Below are 23,444 nucleotides of genomic sequence, written 5' to 3' on the forward strand. Positions count from 1 at the left end.
TGTACACTATATAGTATGTATTTGGTGTACTTTTGATGTATTATGTAAATTATTTAAAATATAATAGGTGTAGTTTTTGATATTTTACATACATTGAGTAATAAATATTTACTGTACTTTTTGATATTTTATTTACAGTATATAATATACATTTGGTATAATTTTTATATTTTATGTACAGTATATAAAATATATTTAGTGTACTTTTTGATATTTTATGTACAGTATATAATATGTATTTGGTGTACTTTTGGTATATTATGTAAATTAGATTATATATAATTGGTGTAGTTTTTGACATTTTACATACAATGTGTAATATATATTTACTGTAACATTTGATATTTTATTTACAGTATATAATACACCTTTGGTATAATTTTTGATATTTTATGTACATTATATAAAATATATTTCCTGTACGTTTTGATATTTTATGTACAGTATATAATATATATTTAGTGTACTTTTTTATATTTTATGTACAGTATGTGATATATATTTACTCTACCTTTTGATATATTATTTCAGTGTAAAATACATTTTTGGTGTGTTTTAAACAATATTATGTGTACAGTATGTAAAATATATTTACTCTAATTTTTGATATTTTATTTACTGTATATAATACATATTTGGTGTACTTTTCGATATTTTATGTACAGTATATAAAATATAATTACTGTATTTTTTGATAGTTTATTTACAATATGTATAATACATATTTGGTGTGCTTTCTGATATTTTATGTACAGTATGTAATATATATTTACTGAATTCTTTGATATTTTATTTACAGTATATAATATGTATTTGGTGTACTTTAAATAATATTATATGTACAATATATGAAATATATTTACTGTACTTTTTGATATTTTATGTACAGTATATAATATGTATTTGGTGTACTTTTGATATATTATGTAAATTATATAATATATAATTGGTGTAGTATTTGATATTTTACATACAGTGTGTAATATGTATTTACTGTACTTTTTGATATTTTATTTACAGTATATAATATACATTTGGTATAATTTTTGATATTTAATGTACAGTATGTAAAATATATTTACGGTAGTTTTTGATATTTTATGTACAGTATATAATATGTATTTGGTGTACTTTTGATATTTTATGAAAATTATATAATATATAATTGGTGTAGTTTTTGATATTTTACGTACTGTGTGTAATATATATTTACTGTACTTTTCGATATTTTATTTACAGTATGCAATATACATTTGGTATAATTTTTGATATTTTATGTACAGTATATAAAATATATTTACTGTAATTTTTGCTATTTTATCTACAGTATATAATATATATTTAGTGTACATTCTTATATTTTATGTACTGTATGTGATATATATTTACTCTACCTTTCGATATATTATTTCAGTGTAAAATACATTTTTGGTGTGTTTTAAACAATATTATGTGTACAGTATGTAAAATATATTTACTCTAATTTTTGATATTTTATTTACTGTATATAATATATATTGGGTGTAATTTTTGATATTTTATGTACAGTATATAAAATATAATTACTGTATTTTTTGATAGTTTATTTACAGTATATACAATACATATTTGGTGTACTTTCTGATATTTTATGTAGAGTAAGTAATATATATTTAGTGTACTTTTTGATATTTTATTTACAGTATATAATATGTATTTGGTGTACTTTAAGATAATATTATATGTACAATATATGAAATATATTTACTGTACTTTTTGATATTTTATGTACAGTATATAATATGTATATGGTGTACTTGTGATATTTTATGTAAATTATATAATATATAACTGGTGTAGTTTTTGATATTTTACATAGAGTGTGTAATATATATTTACAGTAATTTTTGATATTTTATTTACAGTATATAATATACATGTGGTATAATTTTAGATTTTTTATGTACAGTATATAAAATATATATACTGTTCTTTTTGATATTTTATGTACAGTATATAATATATATTTAGTGTACTTTTTTATATTTTATGTACTGTATGTGATTCATATTTACTGTATCTTTTGATATTTTATTTCAGTGTGAAATACATTTTTGGTGTGTTTTAAACAATATTATGTTTACAGTATGTAAAATCTATTTACTCTAATTTTTGATATTTTATTTGCTGCATATAATATGTATTGGGTGCACTTTTTGTTATTTTATGTACAGTATATAAAATATAATAACTGTAGTTTTTGATAGTTTATTTACAGTATATATAATACATATTTGGTGTACTTTCTGATATTTTATGTGCAGAATGTAATATATATTTACTGTACTTTTTGATATTTTATTTACAGTATATAATATGTATTTGGTGTTCTTTTAGATAATATTATATGTACAATATATGAAATATATTTACTGTACTTTTGGATATTTTATGTACAGTATATAATATGTATTTGGTGTACTTTTGATATTTTATGTAAATTATATAATATATAATTGGTGTAGTTTTTGATAGTTTACAAACAGTGTGTAATATATATTTACTGTGCTTTTTGATATTTTATTTACAGTATACAATATACATTTGGTATAATTTTTCATATTTTGTGTACAGTATATAAAATATATTTACTGTAATTTTTATATTTTATGTACAGTATATAATATATATTTAGTGTACATTTTTATATTTTATGTACTGTATGTGATATATATTTACTCTACCTTTCGATACATTATTTCAGTGTAAAATACATTTTTGGTGTGTTTTAAACAATATTATGTGTACAGTATGTAAAATATATTTACTCTAATTTTTGATATTTTATTTACTGTATATAATATATATTGGGTGTACTTTGTGATATTTAATGTACACTATATAAGATATAATTACTGTATTTTTTGATAGTTTATTTACAGTATATATAATACATATTTGTTGTACTTTTTGATATTTTATGTACAGTATGTAATATATATTTACTGTACTTTTTGATATTTTATTTACAGTATATAATATGTATTTGGTGTACTTTTAGATAATATTATATGTACAATATATGAAATCTATTTACTGTTCTTTTTGATATTTTATGTACAGTATATAATATATATATAGTGTACTTTTTTATATTTTATGTACTGTATGTGATATATATTTACTCTAGCTTTTGATATATTATTTCAGTGTAAAATATATTTTTGGTGTGTTTTAAACCATATTATGTGTACAGTATGTAAAATATATTTACTCTAATTTTTGATATTTTATTTACTGTATATAATATATATTGGGTGTACTTTTTGATATTTTATGTACAGTATATAAAATATAATTACTGTATTTTTTGTTAGTATATTTACCGTATATATTATACATATTTGCTGTACTTTCTGATATTTTGTGTACAGCATGTAATATATATTTACTGTACTTTTTGGTATTTTATTTATAGTATATAATATGTATTTTGTGTAGTTTTAGATAATATCATATGTACAATATATGAAATATATTTACTGTACTTTTTGATATTTTATGTACACTATATAATATGTATTTGGTGTACTTTTGAAATTTTATGGAAATTATATAATATATAATTGCTGGAGTTTTTGATATTTTACATACAGTGTGTAATATATATTTACAGTAATTTTTGATATTTTATTTACAGTATATAATATACATTTGGTATAATTTTTCATATTTTTTGTACAGTATATAAAATATATTAACTGTTCTTTTTGATATTTTATGTACAGTATATAATATATATTTAGTGTACATTTTTATATTTTATGTACTGTATGTGATATATATTTACTCTACCTTTTGATTATTATTTCAGTGTAAAATACATTTTTGGTGTGTTTTAAACAATATTATGTGTACAGTATGTAAAATATATTTACTCTAATTTTTGATATTTTATTTATGTATATAATATATATTGTGTGTACTTTTTATATTTTATGTACAGTATATAAAATATAATTACTGTATTTTTGATAGTATATTTACAGTATATATAATACATATTTGGTGTACTTTTTGAAATTTTATGTACAGTATGTAATATATATTTACTGTACTTTTCGATATTTTATTTGCCGTATATAATATGTATTTGGTGTACTTTTAGATAATATTATATGTACAATATATGAAATATATTTACTGTACTTTTTGATATTTTATGTACAGTATATAATATGTATTTGGTCTACTTTTGATATATGATGTAAATTATATAATATATAATTGGTGTAGGTTTTGATATTATACATACAGTGTGTAATATTTATTTACATTAATTTTTGATATTTTATTTACAGTATATAATATACATTTGGTATAATTTTGATATTTTTTGTACAGTATATAAAATATATTTACTGTTCTTTTTGATATTTTATGTACAGTATATAATATGTATTTGCTGTACTTTTGATATATTATGAAAATTATGTAATATATAATTGGTGTAGTTTTTGATATTTTACATACAGTGTGTAATATATATTTACTGTACTTTTTGATATTTTATTTACAGTATATAATATACATTTGGTATAATTTTTGATATTTTATGTATTGTATATAAAATATATTTACTGTACTTTTTGATATTTTATGTACAGTATATAATATATATTTAGTGTACTTTTTTATATTTTATGTAGTGTATGTGATATATATTTACTCTAACTTTTGATATATTATTTCAGTGTAAAATATATTTTTGTTGTGTTTTAAACACTATTATGTGTACAGTATGTAAAATATATTTACTCTAATTTTTGATATTTTATTTACTGTATATAATATATATTGGGTGTAGTTTCTGATATTTTATGTACAGTATATAAAATGTAATTACTGTATTTTTTGATAGTTTATTTACAGTATATATAATAGATATTTGGTGTACTCTTTGATATTTTATGTACAGTATGTAATATATATTTACTGTAATTTTTGATATTTTATTTACCGTATATAATATGTATTTGGTGTACTTTTAGATAATATTATATGTACAATATATGAAATGTATCTACTGTACTTTTTGATATTTTATGTACAGTATATAATATGTATTTGGTGTACATTTGATATATTATGTAAATTATATAATATATAATTGGTGTTGTTTTTGATATTTTACATACAGTGTGTAATATATATTTACTCTACCTTTCGATATTTTATTTACAGTATATAATATACATTTGGTATAATTTTTGATATTTTATGTACAGTATATAAAATATATTTACTGTAATTTTTGATATTTTATGTACAGTATATAATATATATTTGGTGTACTTTTGATATTTTATGTAAATTATATAATATATAATTGGTGTAGTTTTTGATATTTTACATACGGTGTGTAATATATATTTACTGTACTTTTTGATATTTTATTTACAGTATATAATATGTATTTGGTGTACTTTTAGATAATATTATATGTACAATATATGAAATATATTTACTGTACTTTTTGATATTTTATGTACAGTATATAATATGTATTTGGTGTACTTTTGATATATTATTGAAATTATATAATATATAATTGTTGCATTTTTTGATACAGTGTGTAACATATATTTACTGTACTTTTTGATATTTTATTTACAGTATATAATATACATTTGGTATAATTTTTGATATTTTATGTACAGTATATAAAATATATTTACTGTATTTTTGATATTTTATGTACAGTATATAATATATATTTAGTGTACTTTTTTATATTTTATGTACTGTATGTGATATATATTTACTCTACCTTTTGATATATTATTTCAGTGTAAAATACATTTTTGGTGTGTTTTAAACAATATTTTGTGTACAGTATGTAAAATATATTTACTCTAATTTTTGTTATTTTATTTACTGTATATAATATATATTTGGTGTAGTTTGTGATATTTTATGTACAGTATATAAAATGTAATTACTGTATTTTTGATAGTTTATTTACAGTATATAGAATACATATTTGGTGTACTTTTTGACATTTTATGTACAGTATGTAATATATATATACTGTATTTTTTGATATTTTATTTACAGTATATAATGTGTATTTGGTGTACTTTTAGATAATATTATATGTATAATATATGAAATATATTTACTGTACCTTTTGATATTTTATGTATAGTATATAATATGTATTTGGTGTACTTTTGATATATTATGTAAATTATATGATACATAATTGGTGTAGTTTTTGATATTTTACATAGGGTGTGTAATATATATTTACTGTACTTTTTGATATTTTATTTACAGTATATAATATACATTTGGTATAACTTTTGATATTTTATGTACAGTATATAAAATATATTTAGTGTACTTTTTGATATTTTATGTACAGTATATAATATGTATTTGGTGTACTTTTGATATATTATGAAAATTATATAATACATAATTGGTGTAGCTTTTGATATTTTACATACTGTGTGTAATATATATTTAGTGTATTTTCTGATATTTTATTTACAGTATATAGTATACATTTGGTATAATGTTTGATATTTTATGTACACTATGTAAAATATATTTACTCTAATTTTTGATATTTTATGTACGGTTTATAATATATATTGGGTGTAGTTTGTGATATTTTATGTACAGTATATAAAATATAATTACTGTATTTTTTGATAGTATATTTACAGTATATATAATATATATTTGCTGTACTTTCTGATATTTTATGTACAGTATGTAATATATATTTACTGTACTTTTTGGTATTTTATTTACAGTATATAATATGTATTTTGTGTAGTTTTAGATAATATCATATGTACAATATATGAAATATATTTACTGTACTTTTTGATATTTTATGTACAGTATATAATATGTATTAGGTGTACTTTTGATATATTATGTAAATTATATAATATATAATTGGTGTAGTTTTTGATATTATACATACAGTGTGTAATATTTATTTACATTAATTTTTGATATTTTATTTACAGTATATAATATACATTTGGTATAATTTTGATATTTTTTGTACAGTATATAAAATATATTTACTGTTCTTTTTGATATTTTATGTACAGTATATAATATGTATTTGCTGTACTTTTGATATATTATGAAAATTATGTAATATATAATTGGTGTAGTTTTTGATATTTCACATACAGTGTGTAATATATATTTTCTGTACTTTTTGATATTTTATTTACAGTATATAATATACATTTGGTATAATTTTTGATATTTTATGTATTGTATATAAAATATATTTACTGTACTTTTTGATATTTTATGAACAGTATATAATATATATTTAGTGTACTTTTTTATATTTTATGTAGTGTATGTGATATATATGTACTCTAACTTTTGATATATTATTTCAGTGTAAAATACATTTTTGTTGTGTTTTAAACAATATTATGTGTACAGTATGTAAAATATATTTACTCCAATTTTTGATATTTTATTTACTGTATATAATATATATTGGGTGTAGTTTGTGATATTTTATGTACAGTATATAAAATATAATTACTGTATTTTTTGATAGTATATTTACAGAATATATAATACATATTTGGTGTACTTTTTGATATTTTATGTACAGTATGTAATATATATTTACTGTACTTTTTGATATTTTATTTACCGTATATAATATGTATTTGGTGTACTTTTAGATAATATTATATGTAAAATAAATGAAATATATTTACTGTACTTTTTGATATTTTATGTAGAGTATATAAAATGTATTTGGTGTACTTCTGATATATTATGTAAATTATATAATATATAATTGTTGTAGTTTTTGATATTTTATATACAGTGTGTAATATATATTTACAGTAATTTTTCATATTTTATTTACTGTATATAATATACATTTGGTATAATTTTCGATATTTTTTGTACAGTATATAAAATATATTTACTGTTCTTTTTGATATTTTATGTACAGTATATAATATATATTTAGGGTACTTTTTTATATTTTATGTACTGTATGTGATATATATTTACTCTAACTTTTGATATATTATTTCAGTGTAAAATACATTTTTGTTGTGTTTTAAACAATCTTATGTGTACAGTATGTAAAATATATTTACTCTAATTTTTGATATTTATTTAATGTATACAATATATATTGGGTGTAGTTTGTGATATTTTATGTACAGTATATAAAATATAATTACTGTATTTTTTGATAGTTTATTTACAGTATATATAATACATATTTGGTGTACTTTTTGATATTTTATGTACAGTATATAATATATATTTACTGTACTTTTTCATATTTTATTTACCGTATATAATATGTATTTGGTGTACTTTTAGATAATATTATATGTACAATATATGAAATATATTTACTGTACTTTTTGATATTTTATGTACAGTATATAATATGTATCTGGTGTACTTTTGATATATTATGTAAATTATATAATATATAATTGGTGTTGTTTTTGATATTTTACATACAGTGTGTAATATATATTTACTGTACCTTTTGATATTTTATTTACAGTATATAATATACATTTGGTATAATTTTTGATATTTTATGTACAGTATATAAAATATATTTACTGTAATTTTTGATATTTTATGTACAGTATATAATATATATTTGGTGTACTTTTGATATTTTATGTAAATTATATAATATATAATTGGTGTAGTTTTTGATATTTTACATACGGTGTGTAATATATATTTACTGTACTTTTTGATATTTTATTTACAGTATATAATATGTATTTGGTGTACTTTTAGATAATATTATATGTACAATATATGAAATATATTTACTGTACTTTTTGATATTTTATGTACAGTATATAATATGTATTTGGTGTACTTTTGATATATTATGGTAATTATATAATATATAATTGGTGTATTTTTTGATACAGTGTGTAATATATATTTACTGTACTTTTTGATATTTTATTTACAGTATATAATATACATTTGGTATAATTTTTGATATTTTATGTACAGTATATAAAATATATTTACTGTATTTTTGATATTTTATGTACAGTATATAATATATATTTAGTGTACTTTTTTATATTTTATGTACTGTATGTGATGTATATTTACTCTACCTTTTGATATATTATTTCAGTGTAAAATACATTTTTGGTGTGTTTTAAACAATATTTTGTGTACAGTATGTAAAATATATTTAATCTAATTTTTGATGTTTTATTTACTGTATATAACATATATTGGGTGTACTTTTTGATATTTTATGTACAGTATATAAAATATAATTACTGTTTTTTGATAGTTTATTTACAGTATATATAATACATATTTGGTGTACTTTCTGATATTTTATGTACAGTATGTAGTATATATTTACTGTACTTTTTGATATTTTATTTACCATATATAATATGTATTTGGTGTACTTTTAGATAATATTAAATATACAATATATGAAATATATTCACTGTACTATTTGATATTTTATGTACAGTATATAACATGTATTTGTTGTACCTTGGATAATTTATGTAAACTATATAATATATAATTGGTGTAGTTTTTGATATTTTACAAACAGTGTGTAATATATATTTACTGTACTTTTTGATATTTTATTTACAGTATATAATATACATTTGGTATAATTTTTGATATTTTACGTACAGTATATCAAATATATTTACTGTACTTTTTGATATTTTATGTACAGTAAATAATATATATTTAGTGTACTTTTTTATATTTTATGTACTGTATGTGATATATATTTACTCTACCTTTTGATATATTATTTCAGTGTAAAATACATTTCTGTTGTGTTTTAAACAATATTATGTGTACAGTATGTAAAATATATTTACTCTAATTTTTGATATTTTATTTACTGTATATAATATATACTGGGTGTAGTTTGTGATATTTTATGTACAGTATATAAAATATAATTACTGTATTTTTTGATAGTATATTTACAGTATATATCATACATATTTGGTGTACTTTTTGATATTTTATGTACAGTATATAAAATGTATTTGGTGTACTTCTGATATATTATGTAAATTATATAATATATAATTGTTGTAGTTTTTGATATTTTACATACAGAGTGTAATATATATTTACTGTTCCTTTTGATATTTTATTTACAGTATATAATATACATCTGGTATAATTTTTGATATTTTATGTATAGTATATAAAATATATTTACTGTACTTTTTGATATTTTACGTACAGTATATAATATATATTTAGTGTACGTTTTTATATTTTATGTACTGTATGTGATATATATTTACTCTACCTTTTGATATATTATTTCAGTGTAAAATATATTTTTGTTGTTTTTTAAACAATATTATGTGTACAGTATGTAAAATATATTTACTCTAATTTTTGATATTTTATTTACTCTATGTAATATATATAGGGTGTACTTTTTGATATTTTATCTACAGTATATAAAATATAATTACTGTATTTTTTGATAGTATATTTACAATATATATAATACATATTTGGTGTACTTTCTGATATTTTATGTACAGTATGTAATATATGTTTACTGTACTTTTTGGTATTTTATTTACAGTATATAATATGTATTTTGTGTAGTTTTACATAATATTATATATACAATATATGAAATATATTTACTGTACTTTTTGATATTTTATGTACAGTATATAATATGTATTTGGTGTACTTTTGATATATTATGTAAATTATATAATATATAATTGGTGTAGTTTTTGATATTTTACATACAGTGTGTAATATATATTTACTGTACTTTTTGATATTTTTTACAGTGTATAATATACATTTGGTATAATTTTTGATATTTTATGTACAGTATATAAAATATATTTAGTGTACTTTTTGATATTTTATGTACAGTATATAATATGTATTTGCTGTACTTTTGATATATTATGAAAATTATATAATAAATAATTGGTGTAGTTTTTGATATTTTACATAGTGTGTAATATATATTTACTGTACTTTTTGCTATTTTATTTACAGTATATAATATACATTTGGTATAATTTTTGATATTTTACGTACAGTATATAAAATATATTTACTGTACTTTTTGATATTTTATGTACAGTATATAATATATATTTAGTGTACTTTTTTATATTTTATGTACTGTATGTGATATATATTTACTCTAACTTTTGATATAGTATTTCAGTGTAAAATACATTTTTGTTGTGTTTTAAACAATATTATGTGTACAGTATGTAAAATATATTTACTCTAATTTTTGATATTTTATTTACTGTATATAATATATATTGGGTGTAGTTTCTGATATTTTATGTACAGTATATAAAATATAATTACTGTATTTTTTGATAGTTTATTTACAGTATATATAAGACATATTTGGTGTACTTTTTGATATTTTATGTACAGTATGTAATATATATTTACTGTACTTTTTGATATTTTATTTACCGTATATAATATGTATTTGGTGTACTTTTAGATAATATTATATGTACAATATATGAAATGTATTTACTGTACCTTTTGATATTTTATGTACAGTATATAATATGTATTTGGTGTACTTTTGATATATTATGTAAATTATATAATATATAATTGGTGTTGTTTTTGATATTTTACATACAGTGTGTAATATATATTTACTGTACCTTTTGATATTTTATTTACAGTATATAATATACATTTAGTATAATTTTTGATATTTTATGAACAGTATATAAAATATATTTACTGTACTTTTTGATATTTTATGTACAGTATATAATATATATTTAGTGTTCTTTTTTATGTTTTATGTACTGTATGTGATATATATTTACTCTAACTTTTGATATTTTATTTCAGTGTAAAATACATTTTTGGTGTGTTTTAAACAATATTATGTGTACAGTATGTAAAATATATTTACTCTAATTTTTGATATTTTATTTACTGTATATAATATATATTGGGTGTACTTTGTGATATTTTATGTACAGTATATAAAATATGATTACTGAATTTTTTGATAGTATATTTACAGTATATATAATACATATTTGGTGTACGTTCTGATATTTTCTGTACAGTATGTAATATATATTTACTGTAATTTTGATATTTTATTTACAGTATATAATATGTATTTTGTGTACTTTTAGATAATATTATATGTACAATATATGAAGTATATTTACTGTACTTTTTGATATTTTATGTACAGTATATAATATATATTTGGTGTACTTTGATATTTTATGTAAATTATATAATATATAATTGGTGTAGTTTTTGCTATTTTTCATACAGTGTGTAATATATATTTACTGTACTTTTCGATATTTTATTTACAGTATATAATATACATTTGGTATAATTTTTGATATTTTACGTACAGTACATCAAATATATTTACTGTACTTTTTGATATTTTATGTACAGTATATAATATATATTTAGTGTACTTTTTTATATTTTATGTACTGTATGTGATATATGTTTACTCTACCTTTTGATATATTATTTCAGTGTAAAATACATTTTTGTTGTGTTTTAAACAATATTATGTGTACAGTATGTAAAATATATTTCCTCCAATTTTTGATATTTTATTTACTGTATATAATATATATTGGGTGTAGTTTGTGATATTTTATGTACAGTATAAAAAATAAAATTACTGTATTTTTTGATAGTATATTTACAGTATATATAATAGATATTTGGTGTACTTTTTGATATATTATGTACAGTATGTAATATATATTTACTGTACTTTTTGATATTTTATTTACCGTATATAATATGTATTTGGTGTACTTTTAGATAATATTATTTGTACAATATATGAAATATATTTACTGTACTTTTTGATATTTTATGTACAGTATATAATATGTATTTGGTGTACTTTTGATATATTATGTAAATTATATAATATATAATTGTTGTTGTTTTTGATATTTTACATACAGTGTGTAATATATATTTACTGTACCTTTCGATATTTTATTTACAGTATATACTATACATTTGGTATAATTTTTAATATTTTATGTACAGTATATAAAATATATTTACTGTACTTTTTGATATTTTATGTACAGTATATAATATATATTTAGTGTACTTTTTTATATTTTATGTACTGTATGTGATATATATTTACTCTACCTTTTGATATATTATTTCAGTGTAAAATACATTTTTGTTGTGTTTTAAACAATACTATGTGTACAGTATGTAAAATATATTTACTCTAATTTTTGATATTTTATTTACTGTATATAATATATATTGGGTGTACTTTGTGATATTTTATGTACAGTATATAAAATATAATTACTGTATTTTTTGATATTTTTTTACAGTATATATAATACATATTTGGTGTACTTTTTGATATTTTATGTACAGTATGTAATATATATTTACTGTAATTTTGATATTTTATTTACAGTATATAATATGTATTTTGTGTACTTTTAGATAATATTATATATACAATATATGAAATATATTTACTGTACTTTTTGATATTTTATGTACAGTATATAATATGTATTTGGTGTAGTTTTTATATATTATGTAAATTATATAATATATAATTGGTGTTGTTTTTGATATTTGGCATACAGTGTGTAATATATATTTACTGTATATTTTGATATTTTATTTACAGTATATAATATACATTTGTTATAATTTCTGATATTTTATGTACAGTATATAAAATATATTTACTGTACTTTTTGATATTTTATGTACAGTATATAATATATATTTAGTGTACTTTTTTATGTTTTATGTACTGTATGTGATATATATTTACTCTAACTTTTGATATTTTATTTCAGTGTAAAATTCATTTTTGGTGTGTTTTAAACAATATTATGTGTACAGTATGTAAAATATATTTACTCTAATTTTTGATATTTTATTTACTGTATATAATATATATTGGGTGTACTTTTTGATATTTTATGTACAGTGTATAAAATATAATTACTGAATTTTTTGATAGTATATTTACAGTATATATAATACATATTTGGTGTACGTTCTGATATTTTATGTACAGTATGTAATATATATTTACTGTAATTTTGATATTTTATTTACAGTATATAATATGTATTTGGTGTACTTTTAGATAATATTATATGTACAATATATGAAATATATTTACTGTGCTTTTTGATATTTTATGTACAGTATATAATATGTATTTGTTGTATTTTTGATAATTTATGTAAGTTATATAATATATAATTGGTGTAGTTTTTGATATTTAACATACATTGAGTAATAAATATTTACTGTACTTTTTGATATTTTATTTACAGTTTACAATATACATTCGGTATAATTTTTGATATTTTATGTACAGTATATAAAATATATTTATTGTACATTTTGATATTTGATGTACAGTATATAATATGTATTTGGTGTACTTTTGATATATTATGTAAATTATAGAGTATTTAATTGGTGTAGTTTTTGATACAGTGTGTAATATATATTTACTGTACTTTTTGATATTTTATTTACAGTATATAATATACATTTGGTATAATTTTTGATATTTTATGTACATTATATAATATATATTTACTGTATTTTCGATATTTTATGTACAGTATATAATATATATTTAGTGTACTTTTTTATATTTTATGTACTGTATGTGATATATATTTACTCTACCTTTTGATATATTATTTCAGTGTAAAATACATTTTTGGTGTGTTTTAAACAATATATGTACAGCATGTGAAATATATTTACTCTAATTTTTGATATATTATTTACTGTATATAATATATATTGGGTGTACTTTGTGATATTTTATGTACAGTATATAAAATATAATTACTGTATTTTTTGATAGTTTATTTACAGTATATATAATACATATTTGGTGTACTTTCTGATATTTTATGTAGAGTAAGTAATATATATTTAGTGTACTTTTTAATATTTTATTTACAGTATATAATATGTATTTGGTGTACTTTAAGATAATATTATATGTACAATATATGAAATATATTTACTGTACTTTTTGATATTTTATGTACAGTATATAATATGTATATGGTGTACTTGTGATATTTTATGTAAATTATATAATATATAACTGGTGTAGTTTTTGATATTTTACATAGAGTGTGTAATATATATTTACAGTAATTTTTGATATTTTATTTACAGTATATAATATACATGTGGTATAATTTTAGATTTTTTATGTACAGTATATAAAATATATATACTGTTCTTTTTGATATTTTATGTACAGTATATAATATATATTTAGTGTACTTTTTTATATTTTATGTACTGTATGTGATTTATATTTACTGTACCTTTTGATATTTTATTTCAGTGTAAAATACATTTTTGGTGTGTTTTAAACGATATTATGTTTACAGTATGTAAAATCTATTTACTCTAATTTTTGATATTTTATTTGCTGCATATAATATATATTGGGTGTACTTTTTGATATTTTATGTACAGTATATAAAATATAATAACTGCAGTTTTTGATAGTTTATTTACAGTATATATAATACATATTTGGTGTACTTTCTGATATTTTATGTGCAGAATGTAATATATATTTACTGTACTTTTTGATATTTTATTTACAGTATATAATATGTATTTGGTGTTCTTTTAGATAATATTATATGTACAATATATGAAATATATTTACTGTACTTTTGGATATTTTATGTACAGTATATAATATGTATTTGGTGTACTTTTGATATTTTATGTAAATTATATAATATATAATTGGTGTAGTTTTTGATAGTTTACAAACAGTGTGTAATATATATTTACTGTGCTTTTTGATATTTTATTTACAGTATACAATATACATTTGGTATAATTTTTCATATTTTGTGCACAGTATAAAAAATATATTTACTGTAATTTTTGATATTTTATGTACAGTATATAATATATATTTAGTGTACATTTTTATATTTTATGTACTGTATGTGATATATATTTACTCTACCTTTCGATACATTATTTCAGTGTAAAATACATTTTTGGTGTGTTTTAAACAATATTATGTGTACAGTATGTAAAATATATTTACACTAATTTTTGATATTTTATTTACTGTATATAATATATATTGGGTGTAATTTGTGATATTTTATGTACAGTATATAAGATATAATTACTGTATTTTTTGATAGTTTATTTACAGTATATATAATACATATTTGTTGTACTTTTTGATATTTTATGTACAGTATGTAATATATATTTACTGTACTTTTTGATATTTTATTTACAGTATATAATATGTATTTGGTGTACTTTTAGATAATATTATATGTACAATATATGAAATATATTTACTGTACTTTTTGATGTTTTATGTACAGTATATAATATGTATTTGGTGTACTTTTGATATATTATGTAAATTATATAATATATAATTGGTGTAGTTTTTGATATTTTACATACAGTGTGTAATATATATTTACAGTAGTTTTTGATATTTTATTTACAGTATATAATATACATTTGGAATAATTTTTGATATTTTATGTACAGTATTTAAAATATATTTACTGTACTTTTTGATATTTTATGTACAGTAGATAATATATGTTTAGTGTACTTTTTTATATTTTATATACTGTATGTGATATATATTTCCTCTACCTTTTGATATATTATTTCAGTGTAAAATACATTTTTGGTGTGTTTTAAACAATATTATGTGTACAGTATGTAATATATATTTACTCTAATTTTTGATATTTGATTTACTGTATATAATATATATTGTGTGTAGTTTTTGATATTTTATGTACAGTATATAAAATATAATTACTGTGTTTTTTGATAGTTTATTTACAGTATATATAATACATATTTGTTGTACTTTTTGATATTTTATGTGCAGTATGTAATACACATTTACTGTACTTTTCGATATTTTATTTACAGTATATAATATGTATTTGGTGTACTTTTAGATAATATTATATGCACAATATATGAAATATATTTACTGTACTTTTTGATATTTTATGTACAGTATATAATATGTATTTGGTGTACTTTTGATATATTATGTAAATTATATAATATATAATTGGTGTAGTTTTTGATATTTTACATACAGTGTGTAATATATATTTACTGTACTTTTTGATATTTTATTTACAGTATATAATATACATTTGGTATAATTTTTGATATTTTATCTACAGTATGTAAAATATATTTACGGTACTTTTTGATATTTTATGTACAGTATATAATATGTATTTGGTGTACTTTTGATATATTATGAAAATTATATAATATATAATTGGTGTAGTTTTTGATATTTTACGTACTGTGTGTAATATATATTTACTGTACTTTTTGATATTTTATTTACAGTATACAAGATACATTTGGTATAATTTTTGATACTTTATGTACAGTATATAAAATATATTTATTGTAATTTTTGCTATTTTATCTACAGCATATAATATATATTTAGTGTACATTTTTATATTTTATGTACTGTATGTGATATATATTTACTCTACCTTTCGATATATTATTTCAGTGTAAAATACATTTTTGGTGTGTTTTAAACAATATTATGTGTACAGTATGTAAAATATATTTACTGTAATCTTTGATATTTTATTTACTGTATATAATATATATTGGGTGTAATTTTTGATATTTTATGTACAGTATATAAAATAAAATTACTGTATTTTTTGATAGTTTATTTACAGTATATATAATACATATTTGGTGTACTTTCTGTTATTTTATGTAGAGTAAGTAATATATATTTACTGTACTTTTTGATATTTTATTTACAGTATATAATATGTATTTGGTGTACTTTAAAATAATATTATATGTACAATATATGAAATATATTTACTGTACTCTTTGATATTTTATATACAGTATATAATATGTATTTGGTGTACTTTTGATATTTTATGTAAATTATATAATATATAACTGGTGTAGTTTTTGATATTTTACATACAGTGTGTAATATATATTTACAGTAATTTTTGATAATTTATTTACAGTATATAATATACATGTGGTATAATTTTAGATTTTTTATGTACAGTATATAAAATATATATACTGTTCTTTTTGATATTTTATGTACAGTATATAATATATATTTAGTGTACTTTTTATATTTTATGTACTGTATGTGATTTATATTTACTGTATATTTTGATATTTTATTTCAGTGTAAAATACATTTTTGGTGTGTTTTAAACAACATTATGTTTACAGTATGTAAAATCTATTTACTCTAATTTTTGATATTTTATTTGCTGCATATAATATGTATTGGGTGTACTTTTTGATATTTTATGTACAGTATATAAAATATAATAACTGTAGTTTTTGATAGTTTATGTACAGTATATATAATACATATTTGGTGTACTTTCTGATATTTTATGTGCAGAATGTAATATATATTTACTGTACTTTTTGATATTTTATTTACTGTATATAATATGTATTTGTGTTCTTTTAGATAATATTATATGTACAATATATGAAATATATTTACTGTACTTTTGGATATTTTATGTACAGTATATAATATGTATTTGGTGTACATTTGATATTTTATGTAAATTATATAATATATAATTTGTGTAGTTTTTGATATTTTACAAACAGTGTGTAATATATATTTACTGTGCTTTTTGATATTTTATTTACACTATACAATATACATTTGGTATAATTTTTCATATTTTGTGTACAGTATATAAAATATATTTACTGTAATTTTTGCTATTTTATGTACAGTACATAATATATATTTAGTGTACATTTTTATATTTTATGTACTGTATGTGATATATATTTACTCTACCTTTCAATATATTATTTCAGTGTAAAATACATTTTTGGTGTGTTTTAAACAATATTATGTGTACAGTATGTAAAATATATTTACTCTAATTTTTGATATTTTATTTACTGTATATAATATATATTGGGTGTACTTTGTGATATTTTATGTACAGTATATAAAATATAATTACTGTATTTTTTGGTAGTTTATTTACAGTATATATAATACATATTTGTTGTACTTTTTGATATTTTATGTACAGTATGTAATATATATTTACTGTACTTTTTGATATTTGATTTACAGTATATAATATGTATTTGGTGTACTTTTAGATAATATTATATGTACAATATATGAAATCTATTTACTGTACTTTTTGATATTTTATGTACAGTATATAATATGTATTTGGTGTACTTTTGATATATTATGTAAATTATATAATATATAATTGGTGTAGTTTTTGATATTTTACATACAGTGTGTAATATATATTTACAGTAGATTTTGATATTTTATTTACAGTATATAATATACATTTGGTATAATTTTTGATATTTTATGTACAGTAGATAAAATATATTTACTGTACATTTTGATATTTTATGTACAATAGATAATATATGTTTAGTGTACTTTTTTATATTTTATATACTGTATGTGATATATATTTACTCTACCTTTTGATATATTATTTCAGTGTAAAATACAATTTTGGTGTGTTTTAAACAATATTATGTGTACAGTATGTAAAATATATTTACTCTAATTTTTGATATTTTATTTACTGTATATTATATATTGTGTGTAGTTTTTGATTTTTTATGTACAGTATATAAAATATAATTCCTGTATTTTTTGATAGTATATTTACAGTATATATCATACATATTTGGTGTACTTTTTGATATTTTATGTACAGTATGTAATATACATTTACTGTACTTTTTGATATTTTATTTACCGTATATAATATGTATTTGGTGTACTTTTAGATAATATTATATGTACAATATATGAAATATATTTACTGTACTTTTTGATATTTTATGTACAGTATATAATATTTATTTGGTGTACTTTTGATATATTATGTAACTTATATAATGTATAATTGGTGTAGTTTTTGATATTTTACATACAGTGTGTAATATATATTTACTGTATTTTTTGATATTTTTTACAGTATATAATATACATTTGGTAAAATTTTTGATATTTTATGTACAGTATATAAAATATATTTAGTGTACTTTTTGATATTTTATGTACAGTATATAATATGTATTTGCTGTACTTTTGATATATTATGAAAATTATATAATATATAATTGGTGTAGTTTTTGATATTTTACATACAGTGTGTAATATATATTTACTGTACTTTTTGATATTTTATTTACAGTATATGATATACATTTGGTATAATTTTTGATATTTTACGTACAGTATATAAAATATATTTACTGTACTTTTTGATATTTTATGTACAGTATATAATATATATTTAGTGTACTTTTTTATATTTTATGTACTGTAGGTGATATATATTTACTCTACCTTTTGATATATTATTTCAATGTAAAATACATTTTTGTTGTGTTTTAAACAATATTATGTGTACAGTATGTAAAATATATTTTCTCTAATTTTTGATATTTTATTTACTGTATATAATATATATTGGGTGTAGTTTGTGATATTTTATGTACAGTATATAAAATATAATTACTGTATTTTTTGGTAGTTTATTTACAGTATATATAATACATATTTGGTGTACTTTTTGATATTTTATTTAGAGTATGTAATATATATTTACTGTACTTTTTGATATTTTATTTACCATATATAATATGTATTTGGTGTACTTTTAGGTAATATTATATGTACAATATATGAAATATATTTACTGTAGTTTTTGATATTTTATGTACAGTATATAAAATGTATTTGGTGTACTTTTGATATATTATGTAAATTATATAATATATAATTGGTGTAGTTTTTGATATTTTACATACAGTGTGTAATATATACTTAGAGTAATTTTTGATATTTTATTTACAGTATATAATATACACTTGGTATAATTTTTGATATTTTTTGTACAGTATATAAAATATATTTACTGTTCTTTTTGATATTTTATGTACAGTATATAATATGTATTTGCTGTACATTTGATACATTATGAAAATTATGTAATATATAATTGGTGTAGTTTTTGGTATTTTACATACAGTGTGTAATATATATTTACTGTACTTTTTGATATTTTATTTACAGTATATAATATACATTTGGTATAATTTTTGATAATTTATGTATTGTATAGAAAATATATTTACTGTACTTTTTGATATTTTATGTACAGTATATAATATATATTTAGCGTACTTTTTTATATTTTATGTACTGTATGTGATATATATTTACTCTAACTTTTGATGTATTATTTCAGTGTAAAATACATTTTTGTTGTGTTTTAAACAATATTATGTGTACAGTATGTAAAATATATTTACTCTAATTTTTGATATTTTATTTACTGTATATAATATATAGGGTGTGCTTTTTGATATTTTAAGTACAGTATATAAAATATAGTTACTGTATTTTTTGATAGTTTATTTACAGCGTATATAATACATATTTGGTGTACTTTTTGATATTTTATGGGCAGAATGTAATATATATTTACTGTACTTTTTGATATTTTATTTACAGTATATAATAAGTATTTGGTGTACTTTTAGATAATATTATATGTACAATATACGAAATATGTTTAGTGTACTTTTTGATATTTTATGTACAGTATATAATATGTAAATGGTGTACATTTGATATATTGTGTAAATTATATAATATATAATTGGTGTAGTTTTTGATATTTCACATACAGTGTGTAATATATATTTACTGTACATTTTGATATTTCATTTACAGTATATAATATACATTTGGTATAATTTTTGATATTTTATGTACAGTATATAAAATATATTTACTGTACTTTTTGATATTTTATGTACAGTATATAATATATATTTAGTGTACTTTTTTATATTTTATGCACTGTAAGTGATATATATTTACTCTACCTTTTGATATATTATTTCAGTGTAAAATACATTTTTGGTGTGTTTTAAAAAATATTATGTGTACAGTATGTAAAATATATTTACTCTAATTTTTAATATTTTATTTACTGTATATAATATATAGGGTGTACTTTTTGATTTTTATGTACAGTATATAAAATATAGTTACTGTATTTTTTGATAGTTTATTTGCAGCATATATAATACATATTTGGTGTACTTTTTGATATTTTATGTGCAGAATGTTATATATATTTACTGTACTTTTTGATATTTTATTTACAGTATATAATATGTATTTGGTGTACTTTTAGATAATATTATATGTACAATATATGAAATATATTTACTGTACTTTTTGATATTTTATGTACAGTATATAATATGTATTTGGTGTACTTTTGATATTTTTTGTAAATTATATAATATATAATTGGTGTAGTTTTTGATATTTTACATACATTGAGTAATAAATATTTACTGTACTTTTTGATATTTTATTTACAGTATATAATATAGATTTGGTATAATTTTGATATTTTATGTACAGTAGATAAAATATATTTAGTGTATTTTTGATATTTTATGTACATTATATAATATGTATTTGGTGTACTTTTGATATATTATGAAAATAATATAATATATAATTGGTGTAGCTTTTGATAATTTATATACAGTGTGTAATATATATTTACAGTAATTTTTGATATTTTATTTACAGTATATAATATACATTTGGTATAATTTTTGATATTTTTTGTATGGTATATAAAATATATTTACTGTTCTTTTTTATATGTTATGTACAGTATATTATATATATTTAGTGTACATTGTTATATTTTATGTACTGTATGTGATATATATTTACTCTACCTTTTGATATATTATTTCAGTGTAAAATACATTTTTGGTGTATTTTAAACTATACTATGTGTACAGTATGTAAAATATATTTATTCTAATTTTTGATATTTTATTTACTGTATATAATATATATTGGGTGTACTTTTTGATATTTTATTTACAGTATATAATATGAATTACGGTGTACTTTCAGATAATCTTATATGGACAATATATCCAATATAATTACTATATTTTTGATATTTTATGTACGGTATATAATATGTATTTGGTGTACTTTTGATGTTTTATGTAAATTATATAATATATATTTGGTGTAGTCTTTGATATTTTATGTACAGTCTGCAATATATATTTACTGTACTTTTTGATATTTTATTTAGAGTATATAATATACATTTGGTGTAATTTTTGATATTTTATGTACAGTATACAAAATAAAGTTACTGAAGTTTTTGATATTTTATTTATAGTATATATAACACATATTTGGTGTACTTTTTGATATTTTATGTACA

Source organism: Pan troglodytes, chromosome 22 (assembly GCF_028858775.2).
Source record: "Pan troglodytes isolate AG18354 chromosome 22, NHGRI_mPanTro3-v2.0_pri, whole genome shotgun sequence".
Taxonomy (NCBI): Eukaryota; Metazoa; Chordata; class Mammalia; order Primates; family Hominidae; genus Pan; species Pan troglodytes.